Source organism: Macaca nemestrina, chromosome 12, assembly GCF_043159975.1.
Source record: "Macaca nemestrina isolate mMacNem1 chromosome 12, mMacNem.hap1, whole genome shotgun sequence".
NCBI classification, from domain to species: Eukaryota; Metazoa; Chordata; class Mammalia; order Primates; family Cercopithecidae; genus Macaca; species Macaca nemestrina.
The window spans coordinates 121161608-121179200 of NC_092136.1; the positions used below are offsets into that span (position 1 = coordinate 121161608).

At 43.7% G+C, this 17593-nt stretch overlaps 1 long non-coding RNA gene across 2 annotated transcripts; it reads right to left on the reverse strand.

Annotated features, from left to right (window-relative positions):
- Nucleotides 1–2242: 2242 nt before the first annotated feature.
- Nucleotides 2243–17323, reverse strand: LOC105476341 (uncharacterized). 2 transcript variants are annotated; one of them, XR_984039.2, is made up of 3 exons: nt 17069–17323; nt 5070–5172; nt 2243–4902 (listed from the first exon to the last, which is right to left on the reverse strand). It is a non-coding gene; the product is annotated as an uncharacterized lncRNA (long non-coding RNA). The 2 variants fall into 2 exon arrangements; XR_984038.2 differs by lacking the exon at nt 17069–17323 and adding an exon at nt 7511–7731.
- Nucleotides 17324–17593: the final 270 nt, after the last annotated feature.

Sequence of the window (17593 nt, forward strand, 5' to 3'; positions counted from 1 at the left end):
GACACATCACTAAAGAACATATAGAGATGACAAGTAAGCATATGAAAAGATGTTCAATATCAGCTGGGCTCAGTGGCTTATGCCTGTAATCTCAGTGCTTTGGGATTCTGAGGTGGGAGGATAGCTTGCGGCCGGGGGTTTGAGAACTGCCTAGTCAACAGAGTGAGACTTCATCTCTACACAAAAATAAAAAAGTAAATCTGGATGTGTTGGCACATGCCTGTAGTCTTAGCTACTTGGGAGGCTAAGGTGGATGGATTGCTTGAGCCCAGGAGGTTGAGGCTGCAGTGAGCTGTGACCTTGCTAAAGTGAGCCCTGTCTTTTATTTTTTATTTTTTTTTAAGTTGAACATCATATATTATTAGAGAATTGCAAATTAAAACAATGACTTATCACTACACATCAGAATGGTCAAAATCCAAAACACTGATAATATCTGGTGCCAATGAGGTTGTGGAGCAACTGGAACTCTCATTCTTTGGTGGTGGGAATGCAGAATGGTGCAGCCACTTTACAAGATAGTCTGGCAGCTTCTTACAAAACTGAACATAGTCTTACCATGTAATCCAGCAAACACATTCCTCAGTTATTTACCTACATGGATTGAAAACTTAGGTCCACATGAAAACCTGCACACAGATGTTTATAGCAGCTTTATTCAGAATCACCAAAACTTAGAAGCAACCAAAATGTCCTTTGGTTGGTGAGTGGATAAATACACTGTGCTACTTCTAGACAATAGGCTGTTGTTTTTCCGTGCTAAAAAGAAATGGGCCATGAAAAGACATGGAGGAAAAAGTAAACACATATTACTAAGTGAAAGAAACCAGTCTGAAAAGTTACATACTATATAATTCCAACTAGATGACATTCTGGAAAAAACAAAACTATGGAGACAGTGAAATCCCAGGGGTTGGGGGAGGGAAAGGTGAGTAGGCAGAGGATTTGGGGCCAGTGAAACTATTCTGTACAATACTATAATGGTGGCTACGTGTCATTATACATTTGTCAAAACCTATGGAATATACGATACCAAGAGTGAGCCCTAATATAAGCCATGAACTGTGGGTGATAACGATGTGACAATGTAGGTTCAGGGACTGTAACAAATGCACCACTGTGGTATGGGATGTTGCTAGTGGGGGAGGTTGAACATATGCAGGGGCAGCAGGCACATGGATACTGTCTGTACTTTCTGCTCAGTTTTGCTGTGAACCTAAAGCAGCTCTAGAAAAGAAGGCTTATTAATTTTTTTTAGAAAAGATAAGCAGCCTGCCTTGGACTTCCTCCCTTTCACCTTCCCACAAGCTGAAACAGACATGCTCTCAGGTCACATTGGACCATGCTCAGCCACCAGCTTGGACAACTCACGTTGGGAGTGCATGTAAGAAAGACAGGGGCTACATTTTTTGTTACAGCAGCTTAGCCTTTACCTTAAGCTAGAATAAATGAATGGATGGATGCATTTATGCCACACTGTAGCTCAAAAGGGCCCTTAAGTTAGATTACAATAGTTTGTGAGGCAGATCCCAATATAAAACTGCATTAAGAAACAAGTGAATAAAACATTATATATCAGGAACTGGGTAGTATGCAAAAGCATCTGAGATTAGATAGTTACCGAATTTAAACAATGAGTTTAATTCTGAAATGCCTGGAAATTAAGGCGAAGAGAGAACAACCACCACCCCCACTCCCACTGCCTACCCTCCCTCACTACCCCTTAGTACCTAGTGTCCCAGGTACATTGCAACTCTGCCAGCCCCTCTGAAACTCCAATTTCTGACTGCTGCTTCCTGGAGAGGAGAGGCGGCAATGAGGTCAGCACTTCGGAGAATAAGAATTGAAGCCTATAAAGCTGTGAGGAAATTCTGTTAATTATCGAATTGTAACTTTTCAGTAGTCACTTGATCTTTTCAGCCGACTCTGGGAAAAGCAACACATCTATTTAATGATGACCTTAGATCACCTCTTCATTCAGTACAATCATTCCTCACCTCCCCAAAGGGATTTGCTTGCTTGGGAAAAATCAGCCTCTAGATTGCTGGGAGCTTTGTGAGTTTTTCTTCCCTCTCTGCAACCTGGTTCTTCAAGTTAAAATAAAAATCACAGCCCTGGGAGGAAAGGAGGGCACATAAATAAGGTGGCTGAAGCTGATGAAAGGGACTACTGTAAATAAGGGAACATTTTATTTGCCAAGTTGCCATAATAAAACACAGGTTTCCGAGTGTTTATCTGTTCATAATTTTAATAAAAAATCTTTCTAATACATGGGCATTATAACATTTTTAGAAAATACATAGAAAAACAAAAAAGGAAAACTGATTACCATCCCATGAAAACCACTATTAATATTTCAGGGTTTAGCCTTTCTCTGGGTCTCCCCACCTCTGACAGTCTCTCTCTCCCTCACTATCTCTTCCTACCTCTTTCTCTGTCTTGCTCCCTCTCTCTCACAGAACTGGAATCACCAAGTACATAATGTTCTGAACCTGATTTTTTTTCTTCGTTATTTATAAGAAATATTTTTTCATTTTTCAACATACACAGCCATGAGAGGATGATGCAGCTCAAAGCTCTTAATTCAGGGGTGTGTTTATGTGTAGCCCAAATACTTATTGAGTGCCTACTGGGTACTAAGCTCTGTGCTGGGCCTTCATGTGGTGAGAAAGACCTGGTCTTACGGAGCTTACAGTCCGAGGGGAGGATGGGTGCTAAATGATACCCAGCAGAGAAACTGCTTCTGCAAAGTGCCTGGATACTTTGCTGGATGGTGTTGGCTTGGAGCCAGCAGCTTTAGGGCTGCCTGCAGAAGGTCCCCACAACTGAGGTTTATTATTATCATTTGGTTTGCTGGTGAGACACACATAGTCTGCACAGCATCTGGCTGTGGGGTGGATTATGGTTAGCCAAGGGTTCCTTTATATGGATGACAGCAGTAGTGAAGTTGCAGACTTACCTCCAGCCTCCTCAATTTCTGATGGGAGGCCTGAGTCTGACAAATAGTCCCGTGTCCTCAGTCCCTATCACTCTAGCCCCATCGGAAGCTGCCCATTGTTTCTAGGCACCAGCCCAAAAGAGAGGATGATTAATAATTTTCAGGCTGCCCAGCCATAGCCCATAGAATAGGGGCCAGGGGAGGGCACAAGAGAGAATTCTTAACCACCAGCCCACTGATGTCCACCTCTGATGGCCAATGGAGATGAGTGAGCATCCAGGGCTGCAGGACCTTCTTGTGTGTGTACTTGGCCCCACTGCCCCTTTCTTCTTTGTAAGGGCCTCAGCACAGCACCATATACAACTTCAAAACTTGATAGGGTAATTTTTATCTTAAAAGAAATCCTGAGAAGTAAAGGTTCTGAGCTTTGTAGAGAAAGTAAATAAAGTGTAACATTCTGACCCTCAGAGCTGAAGGGGTTGTTACATTGTTACACCAGGAGCTAGCCTTTAATAAAACCTCCTTTGAAATTGTGTCAGATGTACTGAGTCCCGCTTTCATCTAATGCTTCCTCTTAGGGGAATTAGCCAGGTTGAGCATCAGCAACAGATGCCCACAGGCTTCCCATAAAGAATGTCAGTCATTGGAACTGAGTTGCACTGCTGACTATTCTCAGGCTTGTGGTCCACCACAGCACCTGATTCTTCTCACCTAAGTATGCAGCCAGCTCTCCTCCTGCATTTGTGCAGTTGAGTTACTCTACTTGCATGTGTCCCAACTGAACAGCACATGATGGTTTCTGACTTACCACTTCTCCAATATAATGGACCAGTTGAACCACAAAGAATGCCCAAATGGCAGCTGCCCTAGATTTATGGGTGTATGTGGGTATTATCCCTAAAAATAATGAGAGCTCATGTCTGCGGGGGCTCTGCAGTGAGAGCAATAATTTCAAAGCTGGATATCAGCAGAAAAACTAATGAGACCATTTAAAGTGTGTGTTAATGTGGTATGTGTGTAAAATTAACAACCCTTTGATAGCTAAGCCACAAACACCCTCCTGAGGTCAATCTGGAAGTCACGGCGAAGACTGGCTCTGTGGGGCAGTGTGCCAGATGTGAGTGCGAAGGCCCTGGAGCCTAGAGATGACCGAGTTGCATCTTAAAAATTAATACTGTGTTAAATTAGCTCCCATGTAAATGCCATTTTGTAACAGCTGCCTGGCCTGTTTGTGGGAGCAACAGCGGTTGGGAGCACACGGGGTCCCACTTTGGGACCATCTTCCTCCTCTTGATTAACCAGTACCAAACACTAACAGCAAAACTACTACCTAAATAACAACTGCAGCTACCACTTATTGAGCGGCTTAGTATGTGCCGTGCTCTGTGCTGAACGCGTTGCACACGTGGCTTGTCCAGTTCTTCCAGCATCACTGTGAGTACTGCTGGCGTCCTATTGAACAGATGTAGAGACTGAGGCTCTGAATAGGACATGCCCAGGCTCAGAGGCACGTGGGCGAGCTGGGATTTGTTACCTGGGTCTGACTCAAACAGGTGCTCTCTTAACTTGAAGAGTGTTCATCCTTTTTACAAATAATAAGTGGTGAGCCTCCTTCACAGAGATGTGTGCATTGCGGAGGTAGCGGGTGGAGGGGCGTTTCTCTTGCAGCCAGAGCCCAGAAATGTTTCCAATCAAAGGATCGATATCTGTTCTGCTGGAAGGCTGGGTTGGAGGCATCTGCGTTTCGGTATAGCAAGATCTACTCCTAACCCTGCTGCCAGCAACAGACCATAACGAGAAAAAGCAAGCTCTTGTTGAAACGCAGTTGAGGAGTAGGAAAAAAGTCTTACAGAAATGAATCATCTCCACAGGACATGTAAGCGTCTGTTCATTGCCCAGCACTTTCCGAACTAGTCTGGACCAGAGAAGAGGCATCTGTGACTTTATCCGAATGGCCTGGTGTCCTGGTGAATGGGAAGACACCCATAGTGGCCACGCCTCCCACATGTATTCTAACTCCACCGCCCGCCCTCCCCTCTTCCCCATTCCAGGGACCCCTGAGGGGTCAGCAGGGATGCCCTGCTGGAGTGTGCTCCCCAGGGCACCTTGGGGTGAAGTCCTGAATACATACCGTCTCATGTTGCACAAGTCACACTGAAGCCAGCCTCTGCCAGCAAAGAAGTGAAGGCCTTTCACAAACTATCAGAAATCCAGCCAAGAAATCCATCCTGTCCCTCTGAGAGGGGAAGAAAAAGAGGCAGTCAGTTGACAAGGAAGGAAAGTTCCTGGCAAGAAGCATAACCCAACTCCCAGTCCCAGGGTAGAAGGGAAAGAGAAAGAATTAAGAAAGAAAGAGTCAGCAACTTATGCTCCTTTCTATTTTCACAAACAAGATCTGCTGGCTGACCTTTCAGACCAGCTGGGAGATGATACCGCACACAGAGCATGCAAATAGGACCCACGGTATTTCCCTGACACTCTGTGCCTGCCTGCTCCAAGACCCCACAGAGACCCTGGGGACGCCTCAGTTACAGCAGAAGATCCCAAATGAGCACAGCCTGGCTGGGGAGCCAAGATGGGGCCAAGAATCAAGATTCAGTATCAGGACGGCTCTGGGGCCATGTGCTAAAATGTGTTCTGGGGCATGAGTCCTGGTTGCTAAGGTGACAGGCCCAACCCCTCATGCTGAGGACAGAAGGATGCCCGCTGTGCCTTGGTTGCCAGTGCCAGATCCCAGGAATGCAGGTCACTCAGCTGCTCCCTCTCTTGAAAGCATATAGAAGGGCAAATGGCCCTCCCAACCACCAGATAAATGTCTGTTTGTCCTTGGGGTGTATTTCTTTTTTAGCAACCTGAACCATCTTCATTATCTTCAAACTCCAATGCTGTTCAACGCCCTCCACAATCTAGCCTAAACTTATTCTTTCAGTCCGCCCTGTGAAACAGCCGATCTGAACTGTTCACCGCTCTCCGACTTCCTACCAAACTTACTATGTCTTTGTTCAAACGATTCTCTGTGCCATGCTTACCCACCTCCTCACCTCCTCTTAGCCAATACAACCCTACCAATCCTTCAAAGACCAGCTCGAACGTCACCTCTCTGACGATGCTGTCCCTCATTGTTCCAGCCATAGGTTGTCTTTGAAATTTGGACAGCACCCCTCCTATGGCTCCTCCCACGTACTAGTGTACAAGGTGGATACTTGTGTGGTTCTCTTCCTTTACCATATTTACAAGCTCCCTGTGTTTAGAAAACTGTATCTTATATTGTCTGTCTCCTGTTCCTCTCATCAGCTAATCCAATACAATGTCGCTATTCCCTTTTCATTGTTCTATCTCATTCCAGCTCCCACCCTTTAAATATGGTGTTTCTCTACCCTGCTCTGAACAATGACTTTTATCTGGTGGCCTCTGCAGATTCTGGTATGTTTAGAACTACAGTTTAGAAGCTTAGTCTGAAGGCATCACCTGGGAAGGAACTGTGTTGGGGAGAAAATTGGTCCACAGTGTTGCACTGTGCATTCAGAGACTTTCATATAAATGGTGCCCCATGAATCGTGCAACACGGCTGTGCAAAACAAAGAAGAAGCTGAAAGATGAGTGAAGGGGCATTTTCAACAACTGAGGCAAAAATCAAAAGTAACCCCGCTAAAGGAGAGGCAGAGGAACTGGGAAGAAAAGAACAAGTACAAGTGACGCGGTAAAGGAAGGAGCAATGAGACATGAGACTCTAAGGGTCATTTGCTATTAGGTCATCATCCTACTTACCTATTATCCATCCCCCCACACCTCTTCTCATACAGAATTCTGATTGGTCTTCCTTTGAGGAACCACCTTTACCATTCACAGGCCGTGTGGCATGAGTGGTGGATGTGATCACCACTGGCCAGTGAGCTCACCATATCCCCATGAGGACTGGTTTGGGGTAGGCATGTAACCCAAGGTGGGCAAATACCAGTCTTATCTGGGACTTTTTTGTTTTTGCTTTGCTTTTTCCTTTTTAGGCTAGTGTGGCCATGCTAGAGAACCTTTCAAGAATGAAAACAAATTAAAAACATAAAGTAAAAAGACAAAGACAGCGTTCCCAATCATGTGAACCAGCTTATTTTCTTTTGGCTTAAATCAGTTGAGCTGGATTTCTGTAACACACAATTGAGAGTCATGACTAACCTAAGAACTGCCAGATTTTGGACATATGGGAAACTGAAGAGTCAAAAACGCCCTGATATTGGGGGATATGGGAGGAAGGTGGTTACCACCATCAATTGTTCAAAGCACAAAAGACAAAGGGATTCTATAAATAACAGTATTTAGAAAGCAATACACTACATGAGCTGAAACTCATATAAAAATTTCAGCCAAGATTGGTATGTTCAGAGCAAAAAAGAGAAGGGGGAGGGAAAATGATATATTTTTAACAACCAGTGGAAAGTGAAATTAATTCAGATGCTGTTGTACTTCCGCTTTCTTTAGCAAGTGATATCTTGAAACTGAAAAGAATAGTACAAATACCATAAAAAGAGCAATGAAGGTGGAGATATGTGACAATCTAGTAAAAGAGAATTTACTCACTGAAAATGTGTTCACGTCCCCAGGCCCGTTTGGACAACATCCTTGAGCACTAGAGGAATTTGAAGGTGTGGACTCAGCGTCACTCCAGTTTTCTGTCATTGAAAATGACGGAAAAGAGGAGAGAGAGATGCCAAAAGACAATGCCCAACTTTGAACAAGGGAAAGGGAGGTAGCTTTTGAAAACCTCACACTGAAAATCTAGACATCAATCTGCAGCAAAATTCCAGGGTCGATTATTAAACAAGTGGATGTGAATACTTTAAAAATGAATGCACTGGTCACCAGAAACTAGTGTGATTACACGTATGAGGCTGTAGTGCAATGGCGCAATCTCGGCTTACTGCAACCTCCACCTCCCAGGTTCAAGCGATTCTCCTGCCTCAGCCACCCAAGTAGCTGGGGTTACAGGCGCCCACCACCACACCCAGCTAATTTTTTTTTTCTTTTGTATTTTTAGTAGAGATAGGGTTTCACTATGTTGGCCAGGCTGGTCTCCAACTCCTGACCTCAACATCTGTCCGCCTCGGTCTCCCAAAGTGCTGGGATTACAGGTGTGAGCCACTGGGCCCAGCCTGCCCTAGTCTTTACAATGCCCCCCAAACTCTTCATAATCTGGTGCCTGTTTTACTTCTCCTTCTTAGTCCTGTACCACTCTACCCACCTAGTCCACCCCTCACCCCTATTCCCACCCACTGCACACACATACATGCTCTCCCTCTGCTAAAGCCACTTTCATTCCATTTCTATAATGCACCAAATTCATTCCTTCCAAGGGACTTTACTCTGATGATTCCTGAGACCTGGAGCCCTCCTTATATCCCATTTTAGCATAGCAAGCTATTTCTCACCGATTAGATCATCTCAATACTACCTTCTCAAAAAAAGACCATTACTATGCAGCCATTAAAAAGAAGGAAATTTAGGCCACTGGGGTGGCCCATGCCTGCAATCCCAGCACTTTGGGAGGCTGAGGTGGGCAGATCACTTGAGGTTGGGAGTTCGAGACCAGCCTGGCCAACATGGTGAAACGTGGTCTCTACTAAAAGTACAAAAAATAGCCAGGCACGTGACACATGCCTGTAATCCCACCAACTCAGGAGGCTGAGGCGGGAGAATCACTTGAGCCTGGGAGGTGGAGGTTGCAGTGAGCTGAGACCATGCCACTGCACTCCAGCCTGGGTGACAGAGCAAGACTCTGTCTCAAAAAAAAAGAAATTCTGCAATATATGACAGTATGGATGAACTTTGAGGGCATTATGCTAAGTGAAACAAAGGCAATCACAAAAGGACAAATACTGCATAATTCCACTTATATGAGGTATCCAAAATAGTCAACTTCTCTAGAGTCAAAGAATGGAATGGCGGTTGCCAGGGGCTGGGAGGAGGAGGAAATGAAGAGTTACTTATCAACAGGTGCAAAGTTTCAGTTATGTAAGATGAATAAGTTCCAGGAATCTGCAGCACAACACCCTATCTATGATGAACAATAATGTATTGTATGCTGAAAATTCTGTTGAGGGTAAATCTTGTGTTAAATGTTCTTACCACAGTAAAATAAAAGACTTTATTAAAATAACTCCCATTCACTGTTGATTCCACAATCTTACTTTATTTTCTTCATAGATCATATTCCTATCCAAAATAATCTTATTTGCTTGTTTACCACTCCCTAGAACTGTCCTGTCCAATTTGGTAGCCACTAGCCACATGTAGCTATTGAACACTTAAACTGTGGCTAGTCCTAACTGAGATGTGCTGCACATGAAATACGCACTGGTTTTTGAATAACAGGTATTTAAAAAATGCAAAATGCCTCTTAAGAAATATTTTGCATATATTCAGTTAAATGTAATACATTATTAAAATTAATTTTGTTTCCTCACTTTTTGTAATGTGACCATTCAAAAAAATAAAATTACATGTGTGGCTTCCAGTATATTTCTTTTCTTTTCTTTTTTTCTTTTTTTTTTGAGACAGAGTCTTGCTCTGTCACCAGGCTGGAGTGCAGTGGTGTGATCTTGGCTCACCGCAACATCTGCCTTCTGGGTTCAAGCAATTCCCCTGCCTCAGGCTCCCTGGTAGCTGGGACTGCAGACGCACGCCTCCACGCCCGGCTAATTTTTTGTATTTTGGGTAGAGACAGGGTTTCACCATTTTGGCCAGGATGGTCTCCATCTCCTGACCTCATGATCCGCCTGCCTTGGCCTCCCAAACTGCTGGGATTATAGGTGTGAGCCACCGCGCCTGGCCGGCTTCCAGTATATTTCTATTGGACAGTAATGTCCTAGATAACAAAAAGCTTTTTCTTCTTTTTTTGTTTTTTTGAGACATGGTCTTGCTCTTTCACCCAAGCTGGAGTGTGGTGGCATGATCTCAGTTATCTGCAACCTCTGTCTCCCAGGCTCAAGTGATCCTCCCACCTCAGCCTCCCAAGTAGCTGGGACGACAGGGCATGCCACCACACCCAGCTAATTTTTATATTTTAATAGAGCCGGGGTTTTGCTGTTTTCTCAGACTGGTCTTGAACTACTAGGCTCAAGCAATCCACCTGCTTTGGCCTCCCAAAGTGCTGGGAGTATAGGCATGAGCCACTGGGCCTGGCAAAAAGCTTCTTAAGAACAATGATGTTACCTGTGTTGTTCAACACAGATATAGATACAGATATACATTCACATTTAGCACTATAGTTGGTACATAGCAGGTATTCAATAAAAGATTTGCTGACTGAGTTAATTGCCTTTTCTAAAAAAAAAAAAAAAAAAGAGGTCACTAGATTGGTAAATCTTAGAAATGCTCTTTTATTTATCAAGGCATTTGACAAAAGCTGTCATTTGTTCATAGCAAATCCAAAGTCATCAGAAGGGTTATTCCCCAAGAATGCTGACTCCAGGTCACTGGGATAAGCTACTTTCAGAAAGAGGAAAAGCGAGTTCGAATTATTGAATTTCACTGAATCTAAGTCACCATCCACTGTAAATGGACTACTATTTTATACACAACTAAAAGACAAAAACTGCCAAATAAGCTAAGATACACTATTGATTGTAAGCTGTCACCCAATTTCAGAGATGCTAAAATATGAGGAAAAATGTGTGTCTTAGAATGTATTCATCCCTTCTGACTGTTCACCCAGACCCTCTCTGGACCATCTATGTGGAGGCTGAGATTTCTGTTTCTCTCATCCTGTTCATTCCTTCCTTCACTTCACCCTGGTGGGAAGAGTATATTTTGTAAGACATAGTTAAAAAGCCAATATTTTTACCATAGCAACTCTTTGACAATATGCTATGGGAGATGGTGCAAAGGTAGTATCGGGACTGTTCCATCCTAACGAATTTGGAACACTTAAATGTACTCCTATGACAGAAAGTAAGAAATTTCATTTATCCTTTCAGGGAGGATCCAGGAAATTGTGGGCGCAGAGTAAAGAGGTCAGGACACCAAAGGGAGAAGTGGCTCCATGAGGCCTTCAGGGAATGAAACAAATGAAAACATCTTCAGAAGAAAGCTATGCTTTGGGACATCTTTTGGGCTCTGTGTGGTTGTGGTGAAACGATAGTGCATTTGTTTCCTTCTTATAATAAATTATGCCTTTCCATAGATTTTTGGGCATGTGAACCATTTTGACTGCTACAGATTAAGGGAGATGTTGACAAAAGGAAAATATCTAGACCAACACTTCTCAAGCAATGGTTTGCAAACCATGAACGCTGGGGAGTTCTTTGCCACTGTGGGCACGTTGTGGGGTGAGGGGCAGGCAGAAGATACCTGAGCAGGAAGGCTTTAGAAATCCATTCCAGCTCCTCTTTTACAGGTTTTCTCTGTTTGCCTACTACACGGGTCTTCTTAGAGCAGAGTGGTGCCTGGACCATTTTTAGATTTTTAGATGCCCTACTCATAGGTCTGTTTTCCCATCTTTAGGGTTAGCTATTACAAGCTGACAGGCTATGGTTAGGACAAACACTTATAATCAGACCTTACCGTCATCACCAGACACTCACCTATATTTGAAAATTCCTTGAATTCAGAGCTCCAGCCTAATGGGCCCCCTACTCTCTGCCCTTCCTTGAAGGTCCTGCTTCTGTGTAAGGTATGATTTTCTATCTAATTAGGCTACTTTGCTAAAATAATTTTGAATATCGCTAATTTAAAACAGTGATTCTAAAACATGGTCAAACATTGTTATAAGTTGGTAACACAATATCATTGATATTACAGTGCAGATTACTGGGTCCCACCCCAGACCTACTGAGTCAGATTCTGACTGTTGTCCAAGAATAAAGCTGATTGCCTGGAAAACAGGTGAGCTGTCTATCACTGGAAGTGTTGTCATCGTGGGAGTTCCTCTGAATTAGAAAAGCTCTCTAATAAGATCTCCAATACCATGAGTCTCCGATTTTATCACTAGACTGGAAATCAGGATTTCTCCCCTAAATTCTCTGCCTTTAGCACTAGTGAACTCTAACAATGGGGTATGCAACGGAGTGTTAAGTATCTCAGAAATATTTCTAGTACTTTAACAGGAATAAGACTTCATGAATATTATGCTTTGGTTCTGATATATTTCCCAGACAGAAGAAATCAATATAACTAATTAAAGAATGGAGAGAAACAATGCAAGGATAATTTGAATTCATCTTTCGGTTGCAGAGATAATAAATTCTTACATTTGAATATGGAGTAGCTATTGATATATTACAAAACTAGTAATAAAACTTCAACTGAGCAGACATTACAAGGCTTCCTGGCATCCTCTCTGTTCTCTGCCTCATGTTTTTTTTCCTCTTCACTCCATGCCAGGTATAGGTAGTATAAGCTCTGTTTCTCTCAACTATGGGATCTAATTTCATGGGTTCATCCTGTCCTATGTGTGAGCCATTCCTGACCAAGTTGTGTGTGCATGTGTTCCTTCATCCAACAAATATCCATTGAGTCCTTGGTTTTAACAATGCCTTAAGTTTTGTGATTGGACTAGGAATGTGAAGGACAGAATCCTGTTACTTCAGGTGGAGAGGCAAATAAGGGATTCCAGCAATGAAGCTTCCATAAACCCAAAATCTAATTATGAGTCTTCCTTTCCTTAATCCCAACCACACATGCTCAACCCATTCCCTGGAACTTCTGCCTCCATTTCTCAATCATACTCCAATTCCTATTCTCCGATAGCAGCCCTGCCTTGAGACACATCTCCCTTGGTTGAAACTCTACTAAGAGATCCTGCTTCATTCTCCTGGGTCAAACCTTAAACCAGGATCAAACTGAGATGCTTCTTGCAATCTCCTCCTCCCTAGCCCCACACTGCTACCTGTCTGATTTTGATGTAAGTAGGGTATGAAACTGCCTTTGCAAAATTATAACTGGGGAAATTATGACAGTGAAAGAGATCAGACCTAACCGACTCCATCTTGCTTCTAACCTTTAAGCTGTCCTTGTTCATTCCTGGGCATAGGCCAAACTAACTTTGAGAAGGAATTCAGTTCATGGTTTGACTCTGAAACAAGATTGCTAATAGCCCTTTCCCAAAAAGACCCCTTTCTTGCCTGGGGACCAGTCTGCCTTTGCAGGACTAACAAATTAGCTGCAAGATTAGAAATTACAGTTTAGGGGTCATGCAGCCTCTGGCTCCAAGAGACTGAACCTCTCCAAATTGCTCCTGGGGATAACATCACTATTGTAAAACCTAAGATCCATGCTTGAGATAATTTGCAGACTCTGTACTCCATGGATCAGTTAACACCACCCGGACCAGTAATCTGGTTCAAGTGGTTCTGCTATGCCACCCAGGAACAGAAAACAGCAAGAAAATCTCACTTCAACCCCCTATGACTCCATCTCCAACCTGATCAATCAGCATGCCCCACTTGCCAAGCCCCTACCTGCCAAATTATCTTTAAAAACTCTAATCCCCTAATGTTCAGGGAGACTGATTTGAATAATAACAAAACTCTGGTCTCTTGGCTCTGTGTGAATTACTCTTTCTCCATTGCAACTCCCCTGTCGTGATAAATTGGCTCTGTCTAGGCAGCAGGCAAGGTGAACCCATTGGACAGCTACAAGTAGATCTCACCATTCTGAGCGTATAGATGGAATCATGGTAACCATAGTAACTCATTTTGGGTATCATATCAGCCCATAGGTATGGATTCCAGTATTGTTATGGAATTTTCCATTTTGGACACTTGCATTCCTATATGCTAATAATTGCCAGACCTGAAGGCAATCTAAGAAACTGACCAGACACTGTCCTCAAAATTGCCCTTCTTCTTGTTGAGCAAGATTTTTTTCCTAGGGTCACATACCTGGTCATTTCCTCCTTTAGGATAAATTTGAAATCTTGTCTCTTGGTGAAAATTGTCTTCTGACTGGTGGCCAGTCAGTTGACCACTAGTCTCATCAGCTCCCTGAATACATCCACTGTATCAGGCTCCTTGGAATATTTACATTGCTTTAAGTCGAGCTCAAATTTGCCAGACTCCTGTGGAGGCTGTTATGGTTTGAATGATGCCCCCTACCTCAAGAAGAAATGTTCAAGTCTTAACTCTCAGAATCTCAAGAATGTGACCTTATTTGAAAATAGGGTCATTACAGATTCTAATTAGTTAAGATGAAGTCATATTGTAGTAGAGTGGGCCCCTAATCCAATAAAAGTGGTGTTCTTATAAGAGGAGGGAAATTTGGACACAAACGTGTCCAGATGGAAGACCACATGAAGACACAGAGAATGTTACCTGATGACACAGGCAGAGATTGGTGTTACACAGCTGCAGGCCATGGAGGCTACTAAAGGCTGGAAGAGACAAGGAAGGATCCTCCCACAGGTTTCAGAGGGAGCATGGTTCTGCCAGCCCCTTGACTTTGAACTTCCCACTTCCAGAACAGTACGACAATACATTTCTGCTGTTTTAAGCCACTCCGTTTGTGGTCCTTTAGTTACAGAGGCCTAGGGAATGAATGCAGGCACCTTATCCCTGACCAGCTATCCCTCCAGGGGATGTGAAGGAAGGAGGGTGGAGACTGCAGCCTTGCTCTGTCATGAAACTTTGCAGCTTGCTTTAGTCCTTTTGACCCTGCAGCTGGCTTATTTATCCCCAGAGCTGCCTGGCTCTCACTCCTGCTCGTCCCCTTTCCCAAGGCCAGCTGCTAAGATCCTTGCAGGCTTCCCAGTTTATCTATTTGATTTGTGACAACAGCAAAGACTTTCAGTCTTCCTGGCTTACATCTTCCTGGGGATGTAAAGAAAAGGAACTGCTTTTGTCTACAAGATTTGTTCACTTAGCATCCTCAGGGTGGTAGGTTGCACGAAGAGGGAGGAAAAAAAAAAGTTAAATAATGAGCCGTCAATCATATTCCAAGATAATAGATGCTCACTATCAAAAGTGCATTTGCTTTTAGGCTGTTTATCTACCAGTGGCGCTGATACATACCGTCTTCCCCACCTTCTGAACACAGATAAGCAGATAAACTGTTGCTTCAGGACTGAGCAAAATTGATTTATCTACGGAGGAAATGGACCTACCACCTGGTTCCAGTGAACAGATTATATCGGGTACTAACTCATACAACTGAGAAAAGTTAGCATTCTCTGTTGCAAGTTTAGAAACTATCTCAAGCTGGCTTAAGAAAAAAAGGAATTTATTATTTAAAAAAAAAATAGATTGTGTCCACAGCCAAAGGCCCGATGAAGAGGACTGGAAACAGAAGCTGGAAAGCTGGCGTGTTTGCTCTCCACCTTTGGCTCTGCTCCTCTCTCTGTAAATGATTTATTTTTTTCTCTCTGAAGACCAGCTTTCTGGGTGCATCAATTAGTCGGTGGAAATGGTTCCCATGTTAACATGTTAAGGTCTAGACATTAACCTTGTCTCAGTGCCAATTCCTAATTCCTAGGAAGGGACTCTGATTGGTCCAGCTTCAGCCAAGAGCTCAGCTCTGCACCAGTAGGTGTAGTGAGGTGGGGTGAGGAAGGAGTGGGCACAGTACAAGGCTGGCACATAGCTGCCAGGAGTCGCCCCCATAATTGTAAATGGCAGTGTCAAGGAAAATGGGCTAGCTAGACAAATAAACCTAAAGGTATCTTCTACCACGATGCTCTAAAAAGTTTCTCTAATGAGCCACGTGCATGCAATAGTAGTATCAAGAGAAGAATGAAAATAGACCTATTAAATAATCGATCTTTCCTGGTTCTCTATAGGATTCATAGATGGTCTTTGGGACAAATCCTAGAGACTGGCCCCACCCTGTACTTGGGATTGCTCCTCTCCTGCTATTCTCTCCCTCAGGATAAGTTCTCTGGCAGGAGATCCCTCAGTCCTTTAAGCAAATAGGCTGCTATTAACGCCAAGAAGCCACAGTGCGAAGAGAGTGAAGATCGTGTAGACCAGGGGTCCCCAACCCCCAGGCCATAGACAAATACCCATCCGTGGCCTGTTAGGAACTGGGCTGCACAGAAGGAGGTGAGCGGTGCATGAACAGCATTTCTACCTGAGCCCCGCCTCCTGTCAGATCTGTCAGATCCTTCCTTGCCTAAGTAAGGCTTAGGCAAGTTACTTAACCTTTCTAAAACACAGTTTACCCATCTGTGATGTCATACTAGCACCTTCCTCACGGAGCTGTCAAGAATTAAATGAGATCATCTATGACAAGTGCCTAGCACAGTGTCTGGCTCAATATTCATCGGCAGCTGTGAGTGTTACAGCTAGGTTTGACATATCGCCTCTTATTGGCTTCTCTGGAGCCCTAGCACTCTTTTTTTTCTATGACTTTATTTTCTGTAGTAGAGAAAATATCCCATAAAAGAAAACCTCAGATCTCAGGTACATTTCTGTTTTAATAGAAGATGCTCCCCCCGGCCCCTAACATTAGGGTTAGGAGGAAAACCACCAGCCCATAAGTTAGCTTTCCCATAAAACTGTGAATACCATGGAGTCTTTACAGTCTGTGACTTTGGCCTCTCTACAGCTGAGCTGGGTGTACAGCATTAGGGAAGAAGTTTAGGATGCTTTGGAGAGAAAACAGAGGAAAGCAAAATATTATTAGCACTCTAGTAAATCAATCACAGATGGCCTTCAGAAATGAACCCGAAAGCAGAATGCTCATTTTCAGAGAGTGCTTGCCTTCTTGAAATAATCTGGAAAAGTCCCAAGAACATCTCTCATGTAAAAGTGATTCAATATTCACTGCTTCAGCTGGAAATGTACAAAACAAAAACAAAAAAAGTCTTTGTTCTTTCCATCTTTGCTGCTCCCATTTTCTCTGACAATAGTAGATAGGGAAATAGCACATAACGACTCCATTGGATGTGGACGAGGGGATCTGTCTCCCATCCTGGGAAAGGGGCTGGTCCCCTCGGAGCTGAGCTGCTCTGCAGGACACTGCAGCAGTAGCATTTGTCTCCCTGGGTCCAGGATGTGACTGTCACCCAAAGGGCACCTGAACTGCCCCAACTCTGCTGCCTCCCATAGCCAGTGGTCCTTTTCCGCTGAAGAGTTGTTTATTGCGTAATTAATGAAAAGTAATGGCCCTTGCAGATACTTTACCAGGGAGTTCAAAATGTAAACTCACGCTGCTGATTAAGATGGGCTCTCCTCCTCCACTCGTAATTACCCGGCTCTGTAAAATGCTTTCAACACTCACGGGGCCTCCAACAGTATTCTGGGTTGTTCATCTCGGCATCAGCAGACTCTACTCTCAACCAACATCCCTACAAAAATACCACAAAAGGGCCTACCAAGGGGGAAGGCAGGCAGGCATTAATTTTTCCCTTTCTCCCTGTTACCTACTTTCTTCTCGGAGGAGAAGCTCAGCCAGCAGCTCCTGGTTGGCTGGCCGGAGCCCCAAGCTTTGCTTCTGCTCTGAACTTCCAACACATGGTTAAAAATCATAGCTAATGCTTCATGGAAATAAATATTTCAGAACCACGTGCTTTCTGGCCGGCCAGATGGCTGCATTTCACACTTCCAACTGTGTCAGACTCCAAGAAACTCAGTGACTCAAATTTTGTGGTGGGTTTTATGGTCCTAGAATAGGGGTTTGGGGTGGTGGATGGGTAATAGAAGGAGCGTTTTTCTAAATTAAAAAAAAAATTAA